We start from the raw sequence: 23,006 nt of genomic DNA, 5'->3' as shown, positions 1-23,006 counted from the left end.
TGGACAGACTTCAGAAAAACTAGATCTTAAAAAGATTAATAATCTCAAAAGACAGGTGTTTGCTAAAAGTTATGAATAGCACATATGCTATTATTAAAATACAGAACCTCATTCTAGATGGCACATGGCTATTAAGCCTACAGTGAAAGTATAGTCATGTATCACAACCATTTAGGGACAGGAGACGTAGCATATTCCATGTGGAGATTTTTAAGAGGAAGACCCAGAGAGCAAAGAATTCAAGAAAATGTGCCAAAGGTCTCAGGATTCATATCCTTGGCTCTTACGAAGGTCTTAGGGATCTGAGAATAGCTGTACATTCCATAAAGACAAAACAGCATCTAGTGCCAAAAGCCTTATCATTGGGGCCTTAATAGCCCGAACTTCCAGACCCAATGAACTACACAATCTAACCTACACAAAATTCCAATTTTTTTCTTTTTTAATTCTATAGCTTTGCAAACTTGAAACTTGCAAAAACTATCCTATTACCTGATATGTAACATCAAAGTAGTGGATTATGAGTATAAAATGTTTTCCCATTTTGTTATTTCTAACATGAAAGAATATAAACTATAGCCAATGAATTTTTTTGTTGTTGTTTCTCTAGCACTATTTAGTACTTCTCTTAACACAGACTCAACACTAATAATAAAGTAATTATTTGTTTTCAGAATGGGACATATTCTTCTACAGAAAACTCTGACCCGTCAGTATTTTAGACTGGTACGTTTTGTTTTCTGACTGATTACCAACCTGTATCAGACCAATTTACATAAATGCTCTCTCATTTGTTAGTCAAAAACGAAAGGAATATCCACACCCAAACTATTCATTGCATATAATATGTATAATACATGAGGGAAAATTTTTATCTCTAATGGATTATCACTTTGAGGTTTTTGTTTTTGTTTTGTTTTGTTTTTTACATTTAATTAAACTAAAAAGGGCTTAAGTATATGGGAGGAAAAAGGAAAGAATATTAATAAAGAAAAACGGGAACAAAATCTCTATCTGAAAAAAGTTAAAGAATGCTGACTCCAAGTTAAGAGCAAATCATACTAGCTTTCCTTAACACTGGTCCCAATTTCCCTTTGAAATACATATGCGTTCATTAAAAACAAGAAAAAGGTAAAGGTAAGTATTCTTAGCTCGTGGTCCTAAGAGTTAGATCGAACAGAAAACTGGGCTGGCTCCTGCAGCTTTCAGAGACAGACGGGATTCTATAATCTTTCCCCAAACCCTTCCTATAACTAAGATCAGTAATCTCCTTTCTGTACCCACTTAGAATTGCACTGTACCACACACAGAAGGAGCAGTTTCCAAACATTAGCTACTGTAGAGAAGAAACAAGAGCGGTTCTGGGGGTAATGTATACCAAGGATTCTTTCACATTCTCCATCCGGTCAGTTAAACACAGCTTGGTTTTATTAATTAGATTATGAATCCTTCTACTCATTCCCATTCACCAATTGGCTTCTTTCAAATCTGAACCCCTGACATTTCAACACAACCCACATGAGACAGGGGCCGTTCATACCTACTCATCCAACTTTTTATGTTCTGCTAAAAATCGTCTCTCAGATGTAAGTAGATAGTAATGCAGACCAAGGGGCAATTTACTCAAACTAATTTGTCTGAAATGGTAGAAGTGGCAAAAGTTGCCTTAAGAAATAGAAAAATAATTAGCAATGAAAGCCACTGAAAACTTATCAAAGAATTACTTCCCCAAAAGCTCTGGGCCTAGATAATTTTCTAGATTTTTTTTTTCTAACTTTCAAGGAAGAGATAATTTTCTTGTTACAAAATTATTTATGAATAGAAAAAAATACAGTGACCCATTTTTTCAAAAGTAGCATGATATTGATGTTGAAACCTAACAGAAAATGAAGAGAAAAATACCAGTTCTACTTAGTAATATTGATTTAAAGCTATAAATAAAATGCTAATGAACAAATTTAATCATATACTAAAAGAACAAACCACCACAATCAGGTTGGATTTACTTCAGGCAAAGATTTACCTCCAGAACATTTATTAAATAACGTGTCAGAGCACTAGGTCAAGTTTTAAAAGAAAGTAGATGATTATCTCAAACAACGCAAAAAAAGACTCAACAAAATGCAACAGCCATTCTTGACATTGTTCCTTTAGAACACTAAGAAACTTTAATAACAGAAATATTTATCTCACTCAAACTTATAACCAATATCATCTTATTTGCTAAATACTACAGCAGTGTTTCCCAAAATGTGTTTTGTAGATAACTAGTTCCTTTAAGACTTTCTATCAGAGAGGTTTCCACCATAAAGCAAATTTGCTCACATTATCCCTTTTTTGGAGATTAATAAGGTACATAAGCATTGTATATACTCTGTGGGCCCAACACCTAAAACAAAAATCAACAATAACACTGGGTGTTATACGCAAACAATGAATTGTGGAACACTACATCAAAACCTAATGATGTACTGTAGGGTAAGTAATAAAAAAAAAAATCTGCCTTAACTCAATTTGAAAATGTGTCTTCACTTCCTATTATTTTACTCCTCAACCCACTTTACTGTGGTTTTTGCCCACCTTTCTACTGACACTAAGGCAAAATTCATACACTGTTTCCTTCTTGCTAAATTCTTTAGACTTTTCTTGATTTTCACTCTATTTATCCAAAGCTGTGCTGATAAATATTTAACAAGTGGTTCTCCTTACAGGTGAAAATGCCCCGATTTGCAGTGTTTGCCAGTTTCTGTGGTGTCAGTACTCCCCCCAGGATTGAGCAGAGGCTATTGACGTAACATCACAGAGCACTGGGGTGGGCAGCGCTGAAGCAGGGGCTCAGGCCACATTGCATTTCTACCACTCAGACACAATCGACAGGAACACAACAATGTATAACAATTAGGAAGTGATGTCCGAGGTGTGTTTATTGCTTTTGTTTTTTTTTTTTTAAACATAACTTGTTTAATTGCAAGTATATACCATTGTATTTTACTTTATTTATTTATTTATTTATTTATTTTTAACCATTGTATTTTAAATAATGGCTGTGGATAATAATGGGCTCTCAGAAACCCTGAAAATTTTAACAGCTCACTCTCACAAGCCGGTCTGAGCTGGCTTCGGCACATTGGTCTTCTGCAGTGTTTGGTATTTTGTCCATCCTTTACCACTGAAATGGTCTCCTTCTTTATTTGCCTGAAGACCAGTTTCTCCTAGCTCTTATCCTGTCACATGACTATGATTTCAGCGCCTCTTCTTGGTACCTCTTCTTTCTGAGCTCTTCTATCTTATGTGTCCTGAAAGTTCTTTCCTGGTTCACTCTTACCCATAAAATCTGCTTGTTTATAGCTCACAAATCTTTATCGGCAACTACAACTATTCTTGCAAGTGTTCTAATTCTGCATTTCCAATTTTTTTTCGGACACCCCTACCTGAGGTTCTTTGGGAACCTCAAGCTCAAAACCACCCAAGCCTACTACCTATCTTCCCCCACTAAGGAAGGAAAGAAACACAACTCAACACATAATTGGGCTGCTCCTCATTCCTTGCAAGATTAAAAGGAATTCTCTTCTCCACTCAGGTCCCTCAAAACATGTTATAGAACATTCAGTTCATAATAACAAGCAACCTTCTCATATCCCTTTTCCCTACATCCTTCAATTTTTTTCATATACCACACTCTCCAAAATGTCTCCCCACCCAAACACCTCACTAAACGTTTTCTCTATTCCCAGCCCAGTAAATTTATTATCTTTCCCTCTTCCTCCCCTGTTCAGCACTTTATCATGTCCTCCAGGTTTTCCCATTCAGTCCCTTTCTACTTATATTCTCCAGCACTTCCTCACAAAAAATAGGCAATGACCTTGTAAGATCAACTTTTCTAAGGGTAAGGGAAGAGGGTGTTGTATTATCAAAAGAAGATTCTCTTTGGTCGATTGGGGGAAAGTGAAAGTATATGAACACACTCAAATGACTAATTTTTAATCCCATCAAACTAAATTTCTCACCATCTTCCCCCCTAAACAGCTGATGGATTCCATCAGTGGCCAGACTCAAGAAGGGCCAATTCTATCCTTCCCTAGATTTTTACACTAGCCATACAAAATTTGCTATTGAACTTACCTCTCTATCCTGGGATGACCAAAAAAAAAAGAAAGAAAGAAAGAAAGAAAAGAAAAAAAAAGAGGCTTGATTTTGATTAAGAGGAATCTAAGAGGGAGAGAAAAATGGAACTGAACAATCCCTTAACAGTGGTGGTTTTAAGTGATGGTGGAATTACTGAATATAATTTAAAGATTTGGTGACATGATTTACCTCATCACAGGTAACAAGAATAAGTACTTCCAGTTTCTTAGCACTTACAAAACACATAAACTGATGCAGTGGACCTGAACAACTTAAAGTTTAGATCTAATCCATAGTAACACCTGAATATGGTTATACTTCTGTAGATCTGTTATGTGTGGAATGGTGGTAGCGGTGTTGGTAGAGTGTAGACATCTCTTTCTCTGCCAAGTTAAACACTACAAAATTAGGCTTTTATTAAAGAGTGTAAGACAGGGTGGCTGTATTCAAACTGCCTGAGTTCAAATCCTCATTTTATCACCTGGAAGGTTATTTTTGCCTCTCTGTGCTTATTTCTTCATCTGCAAAAGAGAGATAATAGTGTGTACTTTCTACGGTTGTTTGAAGAATAAAATGAGATAATGTAGGCGATGCTTAAAATAGAGCCTGATAAGTACTCAACAAATATTAAATATTACTATCAATAGCTAGATTACTTTTTTGGTGCTTGAGATAATTAAAGAACAGTCCTTTAGAAGGATAGTTAAATGACATTTTGGCGAAAGATTTAAGCTATGGAGTAAAGGGTAGACTGAACAGAGAGAAAGCATTCTCTAAACATGAAATCATATGGTTACATTTATAAATCAAATATAAACTAAATTATCCTAGTGGCAATATTACTCCAAAAAGTCATGATAGCTATTTAGGACTAGAAGTAGAATGAGACAGTAGATTTGAAATAAAAAAACGACAATCATTCACTGAGCATCTGATACTTGTTAGCAGTGTTCTGGGCACTGAGCATAAAGAATGAACAAAACAGACAAAAGTTCCAGCTCTTGTGTAATGGCATATATGAAGACATAATAAATGTGGATGAACTAGAGAGTATTACGCTGAGTGAAATAAGTCAATCAGAGAAAGACAATCATCATATGATCTCTCTGATATGAGGAATCTGAAAGGCAGGGCAGGGGGTTGTGGGAGGGCAGGAAGAGGAAAAATGAAACAGAATGGGATCAACCATAAGAGACTCTTAATCTCACGAAACAAACTGAATGTTGCTGGGGGGTTGGGAGGTAGGGAGAAGGAGGCTGGGTTATGGACATTGGGGAGGGTATGCGCTATGGTAAGTGCTGGGAAGTGTATAAGCCTGAATATCAACAGATCTGTACCCCTGGGGCTAATAATACATTATATGTTAATAAAAATAATTAAAGAAAAAAAACTAGATCCTGAAGGATCATGTGATATATCTGGTATACCCACCATTTGGAAAAAAGAGTTTCATGAAACTAAGGTTGTTAGAGACAAATAGGAGTTATCTCAACAAGCTACTATGTTTTACTAGATTTACAAATCAAGGTCCACTGAACCCCTTCTCCCAGTGTGAAGATTAGTGATTCAAAAATCTTTTGTAAAATCCATTGGAGTCCATGTATAAGTGATAACCAATTTCATTTCAACTCAGAAAGAGCAACATAAACATGTTCATAAACATGAACATTTTGTTCATTTTAAATTCAGAGGACATCCCTACTTCATCATTTGACTAGTAGATAAAAGTACATTTAATTTCCATATTAGAGACCCAACGAAAGAGAGAGATACTAGGAACTGGGAAACAGAAAGAAAAACAGAAAACAGCCATTGAGGGAGAGAAACAGAGACAGAAAAAAAAGAAGAAAAAAAAGGAGAAAAAAAGAGACAGAATGTAAGAAACACCAAAAATGAGGGAGGTGAGGAGGAGAGGGGCAATGGGAAAGAGGAAGTTAGAAGAAGAGCTAGAGCAGGAACTGAGGGTACAGACAGGAGACCTCGAAAATCCAGATTAGTCATGGGTAATAACTTTTTACATTTAAGTTCAGCTATTCATTTTAGTATAAGCATCAGAAGTCATCATCATTGGTATTTTATATACTGTACGGAAATTAAGAAACCACCAAAGTTTTCACATGGGTAATTATATACAAATTCTACCTTCAGGAGACTATCTCTGCTTTTATCTAAACTCATATTTTCCCTACTTTGGTGCCTATGCTCATATAATTTTTCTACTCGAAGTGCTTTGTCCACCATAACTCCACATTCAATGAACAATTCTCAACAAATATGTACTGAGTACCCACAACATATTAGATACTGTTCTAGACACAACTTAAATTTTTATACATATTTTAGTGAAAATGGGCTATTTTAACAAAATATTCTAATAGACTTGAAGAAAAATGATTTTTCTTCTTCTGCAGCTAAACTTTTTCTTCATCTGATACCATAACCACTAAAAAAATCCTTATGACCATAATGTCCCTTATTTAAAAGCACTCCAGAATTTTTCCCAAAATCCAGTTAGAATATCACTCCTGTGGGAGTCAGTCCTCTGGATCCTCCAAAGTGCAATTAATCTGTGAAAATTCCAGCTGCTAAATATTAACAGTAACAGTTGGAAGACTGTAATACCTAAGTAAAAACATTGAATAATAAAAGTTATTTGAACTTTCACCCACAGCAAAATGGAATACTGAAGACATTACCAAAATGGGTAGTCAGGGCTGGTCTTGTTCAACCACAGCCATACATCACAGGAGGAAGAACAAATGATTTTAAGATTAGCAGTGTGACTGTGATTTAGATAACTCACTCTGTAGATATTGCATTACTTGTAAAAAAACATCACTTGGAAGAGGAACTTACCACAAATATTAAAGGTGGAATTAAATGATGGCTGAGAACCCATCAGAACTGTATTTTCTTTAAAAAGAACTATGACGGGGGGGGGGGGGGGGTGCCTGGGTGGCTCAGTCGTTACGTTTCTGCTTTCAGCTCAGGTCATGATCCCAGGGTTCTGGGATGGAGTCCTGCAGCTTCCCTGCTCATCGGGAAGCCTGCCTGGTTCTCCCTCTCCCACTCCCCCAACTTGTGTTCCCTCTTTCGCTGTGTCTCTCTCTGTCAAATAATTAAAAATAAAATCTTAAAAAAAAAAAAAAAAAGAACTATGGAACCAACCGTACGGATATGCTTAAAATTGAACGCACATTCAAATTTAGGGAAATGTAATTACGGGTCTTGACGAAAATGTCCAGACACTTAGCAGACACTGGTTTTCCAATATGGTCAATAGCAAAAGAAATAAGTCTATGAAGTTAATATTACAGACGAGGGAATTGCTACGGTATCTCCTATAAAACGTCTAGTTCATTTGTCCTATCGGACAAGACTCCTTGACTGATGGCCATTCACATTCCACATGAATGTCTCTACTGACAAAGTATCTGCTTCTTCACAAGGCAGCCTTCCCAACTGCAGCAACTGGAATCCTTCCCTCACGCTGAGCGGAAGCATGCCTCCCTTTAATTTCTAGCAATCCTGTGACAAAGAGCTGTCTATGATGCAGGAAGCTCCATAAGGGAAGGGACCTGTCTGTCTTGCTTACTGCAACAGTCCCAGTGGCTAGCACAGTGTGTGACACATAGTAAACATGCCATAAAAATGAGTCCGTTGCTGAGGACTGCCCCATAGGACTCAGTCACAAAGTCCAGTCCATTTGTTCTTTAGGGCAGTGGTGCTGTAACTCGGAGGTGAAGGAATTTTCAATCCATTGTGGCTACTTCAGTAGAATGCAAAATGATGGGCTTGCATGTTATGACAATATAAAATTTTTAATGTGTATCCTCCAATTTGCACTTACCTTGTACCAAGCCAGAAACAGAGGGTTTATTAGCAGATCGGTCTCATTTTCCCTACCTCTTTGTTCCTACAGGCCCTCCTCATTTTATGTCCAGATGTTGCGATAGCCTCCTGTTTTCCCTGCACACTACTGCCAAATTAATCTCCTGATTAAATCATCTCACTCTTTTTCTCAAGACCTGGAATCTCACCACTCCTCATAAGATAAAACCCACACTCCTTTGCCTGCATTCCAGACCCTTTCTCATCTGACCTAAAATCTCTGTCTCCAGCCATATTTTTCCTACTCACATACACGTGCTACATTCACTTCAAATCCATCGATCTTGGCAGAGTTTCCCTCAATCCATGCTTACGCACTATTCCAGACTTTGTTTTCTTACACTGGAAATTCCTTTCCCCTCCTTTTAGGCTGCCTCAAACCCTAAACTTTTTGTTTTGTTGTTGTTGTTGTTTTATGGGGCAAAATTCACAGAACACAAAATTAACTATTTTAAAGTGCACAACTCAGTGGTATTAAGCACATTCTTCAAGCTGTGCAACCAGCACCTCTATCTAGTTCCAAAACATTTTAATCACCTCAAAAGGAAATCCTGTACCCATTAAGCAGTCCCTCCCCTTTCCCCCTTCCCCCCAGGCCCTGGCAACCACTAATCTGCTTTCTTTCTCTATGGATTTGCCTATTCTGGATATTTCATATTAAAGGAATCCTACTTTAGTTCCCTTCTTTGTTTCTTTTTCTGCATATTTTTTAGGTTTATTCCCCACCATGAGGTTACACTTTCAATCTCCTAACTTCTCCAGTCTAGTTTAAACCTTCCCTTCTCTACATGGTTTTTTCAGGGTATACCGTCCACGCCACACTGATCCACCATTCTGTGAATTTTTGTTGCATTTGTTTTCTGTCTTACTTGTTTTATTTTCTAGCTCTTAACCATATAAATTCTATGTTTGAATTTTACCCCATTTTGATTCATGTAGATTATAATCTCCTTCTTCCTGTCTCCCTTTGTGCCTAGAACATAGTTGAACATGTGTGCAATCCACTGTGTCCAGCCATATAGAAATGAGTAACAAAATGAGGAAACTGAAGTCTGGATCGTTAATGAGAGAAAGCTTCAAACCCATTTCACTTCTTCATCTTTCATTTTATCAAGCTCTACCCTCCCTACCATTTTGCTTCTCTCTGGTATTGTGTCTGTCGGGCCCTTCTTTGCCCTAGTGGGAGGTGAATGGGTGTGGTTGCAGAAGGATAATGGCAGGCTGCCCAAAGCTGGATAGGGTACAAATTCCCTGCATTGATCTTTGGCTATGAGACTCCTATCTTCCTTCTACAGCCACAGATGAGGGACTGCGGAGAAGAGGGGGTGGGCAGAGATGCCACAAAGCCATGTAAGAAAAGGTTCCTCTATTTGCTTTTCTTTTATATGTAAATCAGTTTCTTTGGCATTTTTACTTAAAGTTGCTCATAAACCCCTATCTGCCTTGTGAAAGGAGAGTAACTGTTAAATAATGATGACGATAGTACTTGTGATTCATATAGGAAACAGAGTGATTAAATTATTTTGTATATTATAAACAAATTAATAGGCCAAAACTTGATGGTGCTTAATCTAATACTTCATGAAATATCTGGAAAGGAACCTGCTTATTTTATGCCTGAGTAATAAGTCTAAATGACATTTTCTATTGTACATTATTATGAGCTTTTCTCCAGTTGTAGTACTAAATAGAATCTTACAGTTGCCGTTGGAAGCCTCCAAACAGGAATGTAAAACAGTGCTCTGGCCCTTAGGCCATTTAAAACCTGTTTTTCTGACCAGAACAACTAAAAGATCCAACATAGAATGCTGAAGTCTATAATTAACATTTTTTCCCCCTTTTCATATCCCATTTTGCCTGCTTTCGAATAGTAAAATGGAAATCTCTTCTGGCATTAATTTCAAATTATTATGTATCATTAAAAATGTTAAATAAAATACAAATTAACATTTTATTTTATCTTTTCAAGACTTTCTTTTCTTTTTTTTTCTTAAAGATTTTATTTATTTATTTGACAAACAGAGATCATTTATTTGACAGGCAGAGAGAGAGGAGGAAGCAGGCTCCCTGAGGAGCAGAGAGCCCGATGCGATGTGGGGCTTGATCCCAGGACCCTGGGATCATGACCTGAGCCGAAACAGAGGCTTTAACCCACTGAGCTACCCAGGTGCCCAGGCGCCCCACAAATTAACATTTTAGACAGTAACTGAGGGAATTCCTTTAATATGTAGAGAATAGCAGCACTGAGAATCCCAAACAAGTGACCCTAAAAAAGCATAAACTTGTCCTCAGTATCAAATCAAGTTTAAAATTATTTATAAAGTACTTTGGATGCACCCAGCCCCCCATGCTACAGGTTATGAATTAGGGAAATTAAGTTTAGAAGTATTTATAAAGCACTGATAATATATCCAGTTCCCTACACTATAGACCATGAATTAGGAAAAGTATGTAGTACATACGTATGTAAGAGGAATAAGAACTACAACATCATTTCTGTCCTCTGAATTAACAATTTTGCTTGGAATTTGCGCAGAAAAATTATAAGACATGACAGCAAAGAATCAGCAAATAAAATGTGTAATCCAGAATATGGAACACATTAAATCACATTTCAGGGTAGATCTGCCTTCTAATCGTTTTACTTCAGCTGAGATTAAAATTAGCTTGCATTTTCTGAATTCGAAAGCTAGTGGCCAGTATAAATATTTTACACATGTGTTGTATGACAACAGAAATCAACCTCACCTTTAAAAACTTCATGTGCATAATAAAGACAAATTAATTGTGTGTCTGTATGGTGCATTGTCAGGATCCTAGGTTGTTCCAGCAGACACAGTGAATTACACAGAATGAATCATGTGCATGACTTAAAGACGCACACCAAACCAATATGCTGTGTTAACCTGCTTAGGTATTTTCTCAGCTTTTACTGAGCTGTGGTAATTTGCCTCCCTAGTGCTAGATTCTGGTTTACAGATCCAGCGTGGTGTGCTCTCAAGACGGAGAAGCATTAGTCTGACCCTCTGGCCATGTTTCCAAGTCGGCAGATTTTCCTTCCTATGTAAGAATATCTAGTATTGAAAAGCAAGCAGCCATTCATTAAATGTCTGTGGAGTTTGTGAAATTGAATAAACTATAGCAAAATCTGCAAAACTGGAGAATTTTGGTTATATCTGAAGTAAACCCTACTCTACTTTGCCATGTCAGTCTACATATGAATGGATTAACTGTACTTCACATAAATTCCTTCAAAGTGTATTCGTCCCATGATTCCCCAAACTGTCATGTGGTTCAGAACTTATTTTTAAGTGGTCAATAAAATATTTTCTGTCACTGTAACATCAGAACTAAAATGGGAGACAATTTGTATGTGAATATGGAATTTGGAAATAGCTGTATTAAGTAATTTGACCAAAGGAGGCACATTTGAAATAATATCTGGATCTCCTTTTTTACTCAAATATTATATTCTAAATATGTAAAAGTTCTTCACAGGCTTTTAAAGAAAAGTAGCTAACTTTATTTCCCAGGGGGAAAAAGAGTGTTGTTGGTTTGTTTCTATTTTTAATTTTAACCAGATAGTCCCAATGAACTTTGTTTTATATTTCTATTAAGTATAAATAATATTTTGGAAACGGGGTTACAAATTCACTTGCATAGCTCACCTTTACATATAGTCACTGTGAGAACATAAAATAAATAATCCTTCTGCAAAGTAAATAATCACTTTGTCCTTTGGATTTTCAATAACAGTAATACCTTATTAACAAAAGATGCACTCTACCTCCTTTGTTAGTAAATTTGTTACTGAGAGAGACACAAAGTAATGTGTCTCATTATATGTAACACACAATGCATACATATAACTTAAAATAATATAGTAATAAGGGATCCAGGAAAAATATTCAAGGATGTAGGTTCTCCTCTATTCACAACCAATTCAAAGATAGCCACCGACTCTGTGTTGGTCCAGCAATGCTGTCTTGTCACAGGGGAAAGGCCAAAACTGTGGGCTTCTCTTAGATATCACCTCTCCCACTACTCTTCTTGTTAAATCTAGTTAGCAATAATTGTAAACTCCAGGGGAGATGGAATTTGTTGATTGCTTTTTCCTTCTTCTCTAAAATAGTCTTGGCACAAAGGAGGAGCTCAATAGATATTTGCTGAACAAATTGAGGACTAAATCAGCAGAAATGGAGGAGGCAGAAAGAAGAGAGAAAAATTCAATATCCCTGACAAAAAATTTTTAGAAGTTTTTAAAACTCTGTCTTCATTCAGATAATGGTTATTCTGAAGACATCAAGCTGATATAAACTTCTCAAAAGAAGTTCCAAAGAAATTGACAAGAAAAATGTAACCTGTGACCTGGGTCAAAGGCAAAACCACTTAATTTTCCCTTTGGGATTTCTAGAACAATGCAACAGAAAAAAGGAAAAATTAATTAATTCAAAGGTTACTGCTCCGTTTATGTGTGTGTGCGCGCACATATGTGTATATAAATAAAGTATTTCTCTGAGTATGTATATTTACATAGTATATTAAATGTTATATATTAAAAATATGCCTTTTACAGTGTTCACTCAGAAGCCTGACTAGAGTTTTAGAAACCTGAATTCCCTTGCTATCAATAACTACCCTACCATGGCATCATTTATTTTTATTAAAAAAAAAATAGACATACATATTTTTTAAGAAAAAAATTTTAAAAGGGTGGCTTTAAATCAAAATAATTCCAGAAACTACTTTTTAAAAATTCTGTGTTGTCAGTGTACGCTAAAGATCAAATAGCGACTGTAGGCCCAAAGAAATAAACAGAATCAAATCTGATGTATGAATGAGAAAATTAAGAGACTGTAACAGAGATGGGATATTTTTCTCCTCCCCGATAGAGGTTAGTTAGTCAAACAAAGAGTACAGAGAAGTCCAATATGTGAAATAAAATTAAGTATGAAATAAAATTGGGTATAACCAAAAAGAATTCATGTGGTACCTTACGTTATTGTCAATGGCTTTCAGGATATAGGTAGAGGATTCTCGATGTTTAATCAACTCTTTGTCTTGGTTTTTACTAATCAGAATTAAAGACATACTAAAAAACAGAAAAGCTATAAACATATGTTCTTAGTTTCAGAAATAATTTTATATTACTGGCTGAACTTTGGGAAAGAGAGAAAAATATAAAAATTTTTAAAAGCCCTCCATGATCTCACTACTTAATATAACTGTTGTAAGTTTTAGATATTCCTTCCCTTCCAGATTTTTTTATATACATATATTTATATAAGATTGCAATCAATAGTACATATACACTTTTATGCTACTTTAGTTAATATTTTTCAGATTTATTACCATTTCTAAATTGTCACTAATGATGATATCATATTCCACCTAGTAATCATACCATAATTTACTTAACTATTCTCTTGTTATTGAATATTTAAGTTACTTCTAAATATTGGTTTCTATAACACTGCTCTTATGAAAGTCTTTGGGTATATTGCTTTCCCTATATCCTCCACGTCTTCAGGAAATGTTCCGGAAGTAGAGGTATAACATCTCAGTGTGCGATATACTGCCCAACGGCTTTTTAAGCACCCTGAATTCAATCACAGTGACATCAGAAATACAGGAGTACAAGTTTCTTTAATTCCAGAACTAAAGAATTTTAGAATTTAAAAAAAAAAATCACTAATAATCACAAGGAAATATGGATTTTCTACTTTTACTAAACCAGAATTGGAGCTTATACCCATATCTTGTAAGTCTGTTTAACATGGATCCTCTAGGGGTGACTCATCCTTGGTGATCTTATAAAATCCTGTCCCAAAGTTTTGTCTTTGATCCTGGAGGCTCAGGATTCCTAGCAACCATTCTAAGGTAAGAAGAACCAGTGATGCTCAGACTACAAGTGAGCTGGCTAGCTTCTCGTGACACAAGCTTACTGACAACACTGACCTTCTTTAAGTAATACAATGCCAAGCCAAAGAGGTTAATTTTATGGGATGATCCCAAAAGAGTCTATCAATAGGGAGAATACAGCAAAGAACTTAACTATAGGCAAGGGTAAGGCCTACTAAAAATAATCCAAACTAAGTGCACTGATCAACAGGGCCAGGCCATTATATGGGATGCAAGAACAAGGGGGTTCCAAAATAGTATCCATCAGAATCCCCTGGAGAGCCTGTGAAAACACATCCCCAGAGTTTCTGACTCAGTAGGTCTGGGTGTGGCCTGAGAATTTACATTTCTACCAAGTTCCCAGATAATGCTGATGCTGCTGGTCCAAGGACCACACTTGAGAACCACCGCCTTAGATGATTTCTTCACCCTTTTAAAAACAAAAACAAAAACAAAAACAAAAACATTCTATTTATTCATGAGAGACAGAGAGGCAGAGGCAGACGGAGAAGCAGGCTCCCCCGCAGAACAGGGAGTCCGATGCGGGACTTGATCCCAGGACCCTGGATCATGACCCGAGCCAAAGGCAGATGCTTTACCAACTGAGCCACCCAGGCACCAATGATTTCTTTATCCTTTTTAAAACATTTACTGAATGTGTACTAAATATTGTGCTAGATGCTGGAGACAGGAAGATAAATGAAACTCGATTAGTACCTGCTTCAAGAAACTAATAATCTATACTTTTGTAGACATTGTTCTGCTCTAGTCCTAAACACAAACGAATTTGGACCTCATTAAAAGGAAAGTTTAAAAATATTTTATATTATCTTTAAATAAAGCTAAGATGTTTCTAATTAGTTCCAAATACTTTAGGAAAACATGTAGTAATCCTACATTGGCAAATGCCTGGGTATTTTCTTCACTCTTCTGGATTTTGGCATATGCAAATAATTTGTTAAAGTATTTTCTTCATTTATATATACCCTATTCATGTTTGCTCTCTTTCATAAACTCTATCCACTACATAAAGCAAGGGGAAAAAATTTAAGCACTTTTCCACATGCAATCAAAAACTTGTTTGTTTACACCAATAATTACCAACTGATAGAAAAGAACAAAGTTTAGTAAGGTAGGACTCCAAGATTCTCTGCTTTAGATTCTGACTTCTTCAACACTGTGGAAAAAGTGAACAAGAAAGCAATGTGCTCAGTCATGGGCATGAGGGTAGCCCAATCCTAACTGTTAAACACTACCTAGCAGCTGACTCAAAGAATTAATGAACTTGATTTTGTCATAGTTAGTAATCTTCTACTACTATCAGAGATGTGTTGGCTTGCCATAACAATTTTTGAGCAAAAAATTAAAAAAAAAATAAAGCACGTGTTAAGTTTTATGATCAATGGATCTGCAAAAGCATTAAGCATTATTTATACTTCAGTATACATTTTTCTGATGTGATTGAAATGTTCCCCTCATTTCAATATACTAGGACGCTACTTTAAACGTCTGGAAGAACTCATGGAGACACCAGATCATTTGTCTAGCATCACAGAGAAAATAAAAAGACATAATAAGAAGTTATATTCAGATATTTGATTGCCAACTACTAACTCATAACCTTAATTTTGAGAACATTTCCTAGGAATGTTGATGCTGGGGAATAACAACTTGTTTTCTTTGAGGGAAAAAAATGGTTCAAGGAAGACTTGTATTGATCTTTAAGAGAAAAACAAAGGCATGTATGGGGGAATCTATCCTTTCCTACCACTGCTAGTTCCAATGGTTATTTTCTTATTTGGTTTCATAGAAGCTGGTTTATGGGGAAACTGAAACATGAATCATTTTTATTTTATTTTTCCTTGTCCAGATCACTTCTTTTTAAACTCCCACATGTGTTGTCTATTCTCTAAAGGCCTTGTTTTCAGGTAGCAGGGAAACTAGGAACTAACGTCTCCATTTTTTGGTGACAGTGATTTAAAGAACTAACTCTGCTAGGAATATTGGCATTTTGAAAGTGGACTTCAAACTTTCAAATGACAAATATAATTTTAGAGGGGGAATGACAGCCAGTGGGGTGGGGTCAGAGTTAAGGGGTTCTTTCCAACACTTCATCATTGTACTCAGGCAGCCTGACAGGTATGTTTCCCTACTGCCTTCCCTATAAAGGAAAATTTATTCCTTAAACATACAGGGTACGAATATCCTCTTTCCATTCACTTTCCCAGATTTTCCCCTGAGGCAACTTTTACAGCCAGAGAGAGTAACAGTGCTAGGTGGCAACTTTAGAATTTAAAGCTATTTTAAAACTCTATGAAGTCACTGAGGAACAGAGTAAATTCTTAGAAACCAACCTTATATTTGAGGTCTACGCACAGTAACTACAATCCGATGATTGTGGGAGTTGACCAACACAGATCTCTTATACTCCTACTCAGGGTATTTCCCTGTTTTTCTACCTCCCTCATATCTCCCTTCTCCTTATCTGTGGTAAATGGTGAAGGAATTCACACCCCAGGTTTATGCTAATATGAACTCTTTCCAGAAGGTCAGAAAATTTGTCTCAGTAAGCCTTTTTTTTTTTTTTTTTTTTAAAGATTTTATTTATTTGAGACAGTGGCGGCAGCCTGTACAAGCAGGGGGAGCTTGTGAGTGGCAGCGGGAGAGGGTGTGGGAGAGGGAGCTCCCCACTGAGCAGGGAGCCCAATTCCAGGCTTAATCCCAGGATCCTGAGATCATGACTTGAGCCAAAGACAGACACCTAACAACTGAACCATCCATGCACCCCTGTCTCAGTAAGTCTTATCCACATTGTTAACTCTCTCTCTTAGATGAGTCTACAAGTTAGAGTGTTTTCTCAAAATAGTGAATCAGTTAAACGAGCAATGAATTTATTTTCTAAAAGCCATGAAGTGGAATAAAAATGTTTCCTAAACAGATACTGAATCAAATTGAACTAAAACAATATATGATCCAGTTTAAATCCCGATCATGAAGTTTTAAGTCTCAATTTTCATTGATTCTTATTGCATGAACTGATGACATCATTTCATTCCTTCATATCTGAGAAATCACAGGGGGGAGAAGGGATTCAGTACACCCGGTCACAAAAAAGATTTTCAAATTGAGAACGGCCTGGTCCCTGGAAGAGCTGAAGCTACAGCCATGACTGAGAAAGCGCAGCTACTATGACAACAGCAGATGCTAATATTGCTCCCTACTCCCCACCCCAAAGGGGAACCCACAGAAAAGGGAACACTCACCTATAGGCACTGGCCTAAACCTTTCTTTGCCCGCTGTCTCCTCACCCCTTTAGTCATGTCCCTACATGGGCTCTGCAGCTCCACATTCCAGGAACAGAATGGGGTTCAGACCTGGATCCCAGTCCCTTACTTTCTTGTAGAGGAGACGCTTCACAATAAAATGCATTAATTAATAATTTGTAAGTAGAATTTAAAATGATTATTTGGATTGATGCATGATTAATTATATGCTTGTCCAATTATGCCCTACTAGTAAACGGGGGGGGGGGCTATTAAGAGGCATCCTCAGTTTCAAGCTTCTATAAGCCTATTTTTGGTTATAGCTTGTTAGGAAAAGACCCAGTTTTTACAAGTACAGGTCACTGTTTATTTATTTATTTATTTTTAAAGATTTTATTTATTTGACAGAGAGATCACAAGTAAGCAGAGAGGCAGGCGGAGAGAGGAGGAAGCAGGCTCACTGTGGAGCAGAGAGCCTGATGCGGGGCTCGATCCCAGGACCCTGGGATCATGACCTGAGCTGAAGGCAGAGGCTTTAACCCACTGAGCCACCCAGGCACCCCCAGGTCACTCTTTAGTCTTTTAGTCTGAGATACCGAATTGTCATTTGATCCGAAGGTTCATAGGCCTCATGATAAAACAAACCTGCTCCTGGGTAACATACATTAAGTACCCACAGCATGCGCCATAAAAATACATAAAGAACAAAACTTTATCAAATAAAAGTACAATCTACACCTAGACCGCAATAGACACACAATGTTGACAAAAGAGGATTCACACTGTGTCTACAAAGGACTCACAAAGATAATAACAGTAAAACAACAACAACAACAAAAAACAGTCATCCGATTTTTTATCCAAAATCACCAGGAAATAGGAAATACAATTTTAAATTGAATATGAAATACTTCCAGAAACATTTAATAGATAGATCACCACCCAGCAAACATTATCTTTAGCTCATTTTTATTATTGTGGATTTTTTTTTTTTAAGTATGCTCCACACCCAGTGTGGAGCCCAATAGGCTTGAACTCACAACCCTAAGATAAAGACCTGAGCTGAGATCAAGAGTCAGTTGTTCAACTGACTAAACCACCCAGGTGCCCCTCTTCAGTTCATTCATAACAATGATCTCAAAATTTGTGCCAAAGTGAACCATCAGCATTTGTACAAGAGTTGACATGAATACCCATGAAGGTTCTCTTTAAAATATCTACTCAGTTAAATTCAGGGCAAGGTCTTATCTTTTAAGATACACAGTTTTGCTGATAAAGTCTTAAAATCATACAAAAAAAAAAAGCATAGAACAGTAATTGCAGTACTTTTCCCATTTCACAGATGAGGACATGGACAGTCAGAAAGTAGATGGCCATTACCACCCTAACTGCGTGGGAGCTCATCTGATCTTGGAAACTAAGCAGGGTCGGGCCTGCTTAGCAATGGGAGGGGAGAAAAAGTACAAGTGACTCACCCCACTGTAATAACTAAACTGTGAGAAATGTAAACATTTATATTCTGAATTAAATATTCAGTATTAAAATGTTAATATGTATTGATTGTTGAAGAAAAATATTTCTTATATAAACTTCAAAAAAACCAAATAATACATGTATATACTGTATACTATATACTACTATTGGTGACAGTTTTTGGCTTAACATCTACAAAAGTTATATCCAAAATATGGCCTATTGTATTTGAATCAATTTCCTTCTAACAACCAATGTAAGTATTTTAGGTAAATAAAAATTAAAATGTGACATTTTTATTAAATAAGCTCTAAAACATATGCCATATAACTTTTCAAAATATACCTCTGTATTGTGATAAAATACAAATAGTAAATAAGAAACTCCAGGAAGATTTCAAATAATCGTCAGTTTAAAATTTTTATCTAGAATGTTATGAAACTAACTGAAGTATGATATGTAGGAGCTGTCTACACTTGCAAGATGGCTATTCACAGATCTTACGGTACTTTGGTGGAATTAAATTATATCAGTTTCAAAGGACCTTCATAAGCACTTTAAACCGCTGCCCTTTTTGTTGTTTTTAGGCCTCAACTACCCTAACGTTGGGATCTGCTAGGAAAAATAAGAAAAGCAACTCAGAAGTTCAGTTTGTTTTAAGGTAGGGAGCATATGTTTACATTTATAGACTTGCGACTTAAATCAAATTTTCTTGATTAGTGATTTTTTAAAAATCCTCTACAACTGGTATTTATTTAGTGGAAACCTGTGAGACCAAAAATATCTTCTAGCACATTTTGCTACACCTTAGGACATATATTCCCAAGTTCAAGTGAAAATGAATTCATCAGGTCACCCACAAATTAGAAGGATGACATCTTCTGTGTTATCCATTAGCATATAGATACATACATACATCCTGTGAAAGAAGTAAAAGTATAGGAAAACATTTGTAAAGTATTAATTTAACACTTTTTCCATGTTTCATGAAAGTCTCTTGTTATTAACCACTTCACAATCTGAAAACTAAATGAAATATATCAATACTGGTGTATGTTTTCACAGCAGCGGCTGTCACACAGCTTTCACATGCATGATTATCTTCATAGTTAAGATTAGTGGCAAACAGCTTATTTTCAGAGAATTACAGAAGAGAGAAAATAAGTATTTGTTTATAGTCCTCTAACTTACGAAAAGCAATTAGCCGTGATCAGTAATGCATTTCTAATTCATATTCCTAAAGTCAGACTTTGTCTCTTGTATAAATTTTAAATGTCAGGGGATTTTGAAATTAATAGTGATTTTTAAAAATTATGACATATTGTTTAAACATAATTCTGAAATACACAGAGAAGCAAATACTAAGGAAATTTATCCCTTTAAAGAAAACTGTATTTAATCATTAAAAACAACCAATCACAAAAATATTTTCAAAATATTTTAAGTGTAATAAAGAATATGATGCTGGCGGACACTTGAGTTTTACTTTTTTAAAAATTACATTCTTTTAAATGTAAAAGAATGAAAAAACAATGCCCAAAAGTCTTAGCCCAGAGTTCTTCAAATCTTTATACGACAACAATGCCATGCTATTATAGTTTTTATAAAGACTAGAAACTATTCAATGTGAAAAAGAATTTTTATTTAAAAATGAAATAACCACTTTTTTTCCCCGTCCCAGTGAATTATAAAAGGGTGAGATGGTCACTAGTTGATTCTAAGATGTTTAAAGATATAATCACTAGCAAGTGAAGTATCACATATCATATAATATAAATAAAGGAGAAAAATTATGTGAAGTACTCAGTAAGGCAAAAATAGATGATTCAGTAACAAACTTCATTTTTTTGGCTAACACGACATTAGTTTTAAATTTTAATTATTAAAGAATACTATGGCACTATATTAACTGCAGAATGAATCTGAATCTGAGTGAAAATAGACAACACAAAAAAATTATGTTAAAACTTGAACAGGTTCTCTTGAAACATCCCTCAAAAAAAAAAAAAAAAAGAGTTGAAACATCCCTCAGAATGCTAACTGGTAACATGTGTGTCTCCCATAAAACATTCATAAGAGTGCAAAGTACTTCTTTAAGAGAGAAGCCCCAGGTAATGTCTATGTCAGTCTCTATTCCAGAAGGGTTTCCTAAATCATCTAACACCATCAGTTTGGTTACTTTCAGTCAGTGATCGATCTCTCAGCTATAGATGGGAGACTGCCAGAGCACACCTGAGATTTGTGGGAAAAGATGTGCCTGGGTACTTTTAAAGAGCAAGTTATTTCACTATTCTCTCAACATCTCTGATTAAAATCTATTTCATGAAGGATAAAAAAAAAAACAGCTGACATTAAAATAATGTACTTCAAAATGAGGAGCTTCTCCTGCAACTCAGTTCAGCATCTTTCCTGGTTTTGTTTTCAGATGATAATATAAACAAAATTAATTTTACATTTCATCCCCCAAACTTGTAAAGGAAAAACAAACAAACTTTAACTTCTTCCTGACAGATCACTATTTTTTTTTACTTTATTTCTCCTAAAATTGACACTACTTTTCCCAAGACAATGGTGAATTATCCTTAGACCCAAGAGATTTCGATTCTTAGGCTCAAACAAGAGCACAGCCAAATACTAACGATATACTACAATCAATCGTCGTCATCATCATCTCGCAAATTTTGGACACACCAACACATTTCAACAAAACGCAATCAGAGTGAGGCGACTCACCTAAGCAACGGAAGCTAACAAGAAGAATTTAGAAATGCAGCCTTCTGAAAACCAGCAGAGGTAAAGGCCCCTTCCTTACCTAACAACTGACCTTATATAAAAGCAGCGAATAGGTTACTCCCAGTTTCTGCCTCCTTACCTTAGGCTCCTCCCCCAAATACCGAGGCAGACAGTACCACAACCACACACCCACTTCCCACCCCCTGCATTCAGGGACCTGTGCTTTCTGTTTAAGCTACCTGCCTCTCGCTACCTCCGGGAGAGTACACGGAGCCGGCAGTGAGGCGCGGCACGTGTGGGAACCCCCAGCCCGGCGATGCCACTTTCCAAACACCGGGGGTGGGGCGGGGGACGCACGCCTTCTCCATCCCGTACAACCCCGGGGAATCCGGCCCACATCCCAGCCTCTCCACTAGGCTGACGGCCAGCTCAGCGCTCAAGGGCACTGGGGCTAGGTGACCTCGAGGGTGCCCCTCGCTTATCTGTCACCCCGACCCTCACAGAGACCGCCGCCAGGGCTCTAGAGACCGAGCACGAGACTCCGCGGCGGCGGGACGGAGAGGCACCAGAGCCCGAGTTTCGGTCCTAAAGTTCCCCTCGAGCGCCTCCCGAACGCCCGGGGACTCGGAGGTCCCCGGTTCCTTCAGACCCCGACCAGGCGCTCCCTCGAAGGAGCCTGTCCCGGGAGCGTCGGACGCACGCCCGCCGCTCCCTGTGGCGCGTCTCGCGTGCAGCCCATGCCCTCCACCGCCCGGCCGGCTCGCTCTGTGCCGGGACACCTCAGCGCGTCCGCGACCCTCAGCCGGGACCTGTCCGCCGCGGTCCCCTCCGACCTCGACGCCGCAGCCACGGCCCTCCTCGGACCCCGACCCCTCGCCGCTTCCCCGCCCTCCAGGCCCCCAGCACCGCCCCGCGCCCCAATACTGACCTGCGGCGGCGGCAGCGCCCGGCTCCGGCGTCCCGGCGGCCGACCCGAGCGCCCCAGGCGGCGACTCCGACGCGGGCGCGGGTTACCGCTCCGAGTGCGGTCGGCCCCGCCTGCCCGAGGCCGAGCCGGGCCGGGGGCGCGCGCGGCGCGGCGCGGGGGCGGGCGCGGCGCGGGGGCGGGGAGCGCGCGGCGCGGGGCGCCAGCCGCGTGGCGCACAGTAGGGCCCCTGGCCGCTGGGGTTGCCCTGGCGCGCGCCCACTCGATCCGGCCTCGCTTGTTCCTCCCAGCCGCCGCTGGGAGGCGGCCCAGAAATGGTCCCATTTTACCAAGCCGGCACCTGGACAGAGCTTAGAGAGGTGCCCACGGTCACGTCTGGGATCAGTCCGAGGTGCGGGATTCCGGAGCCCGCCTTCCGTCTCCACTCCACTGTGCCTCACCCTTAGCCCTGCGAGATGTCTTTTTTCCAAGTTGTTATTTTTAATGACATTCTTTAAAAAAAATTAAATCACATTTAGGATCATCTGGTTTTTAGCTGAGGGCCCAATGGCGCTGCGCAGTTTCAGCGCCCCCCTTTTGCATTTGTACTTCACAGCGGTGCTCATTAGTCCCTTAAGGTGACTGAGTTTTAGTTTTAATCATTAAAAGCATTTCTTAAACTCATTAACAGAATTTCTTGAATTCTTTAGCGGTGT

The 23,006-nt window shown here is 37.9% G+C and overlaps 1 protein-coding gene across 2 annotated transcripts in view; it reads right to left on the bottom strand.

The window, feature by feature from the left end:
- Window positions 1-22,406, bottom strand: part of PPARG (peroxisome proliferator activated receptor gamma) — a 131,216-nt gene extending 108,810 nt beyond the window's left edge. The window contains exon 1 of one of the 2 annotated variants that reach the window (XM_032327662.1): window positions 22,315-22,406. The gene's annotated coding sequence lies outside the window, so the exon portion shown is untranslated. Of the gene's footprint in view, window positions 1-21,386; window positions 21,471-22,314 lie in introns of those variants that run through there. The other variant, XM_032327653.1, reaches the window with a different exon arrangement.
- Between the last annotated feature and the right edge of the window lie 600 nt (window positions 22,407-23,006).

This window comes from Mustela erminea, chromosome 1 (assembly GCF_009829155.1).
Source record: "Mustela erminea isolate mMusErm1 chromosome 1, mMusErm1.Pri, whole genome shotgun sequence".
Taxonomy (NCBI): domain Eukaryota; kingdom Metazoa; phylum Chordata; class Mammalia; order Carnivora; family Mustelidae; genus Mustela; species Mustela erminea.
The sequence above is the reverse complement of the archived record's forward strand: the minus strand, read 5'-3'. Positions and strand labels throughout refer to the sequence as shown.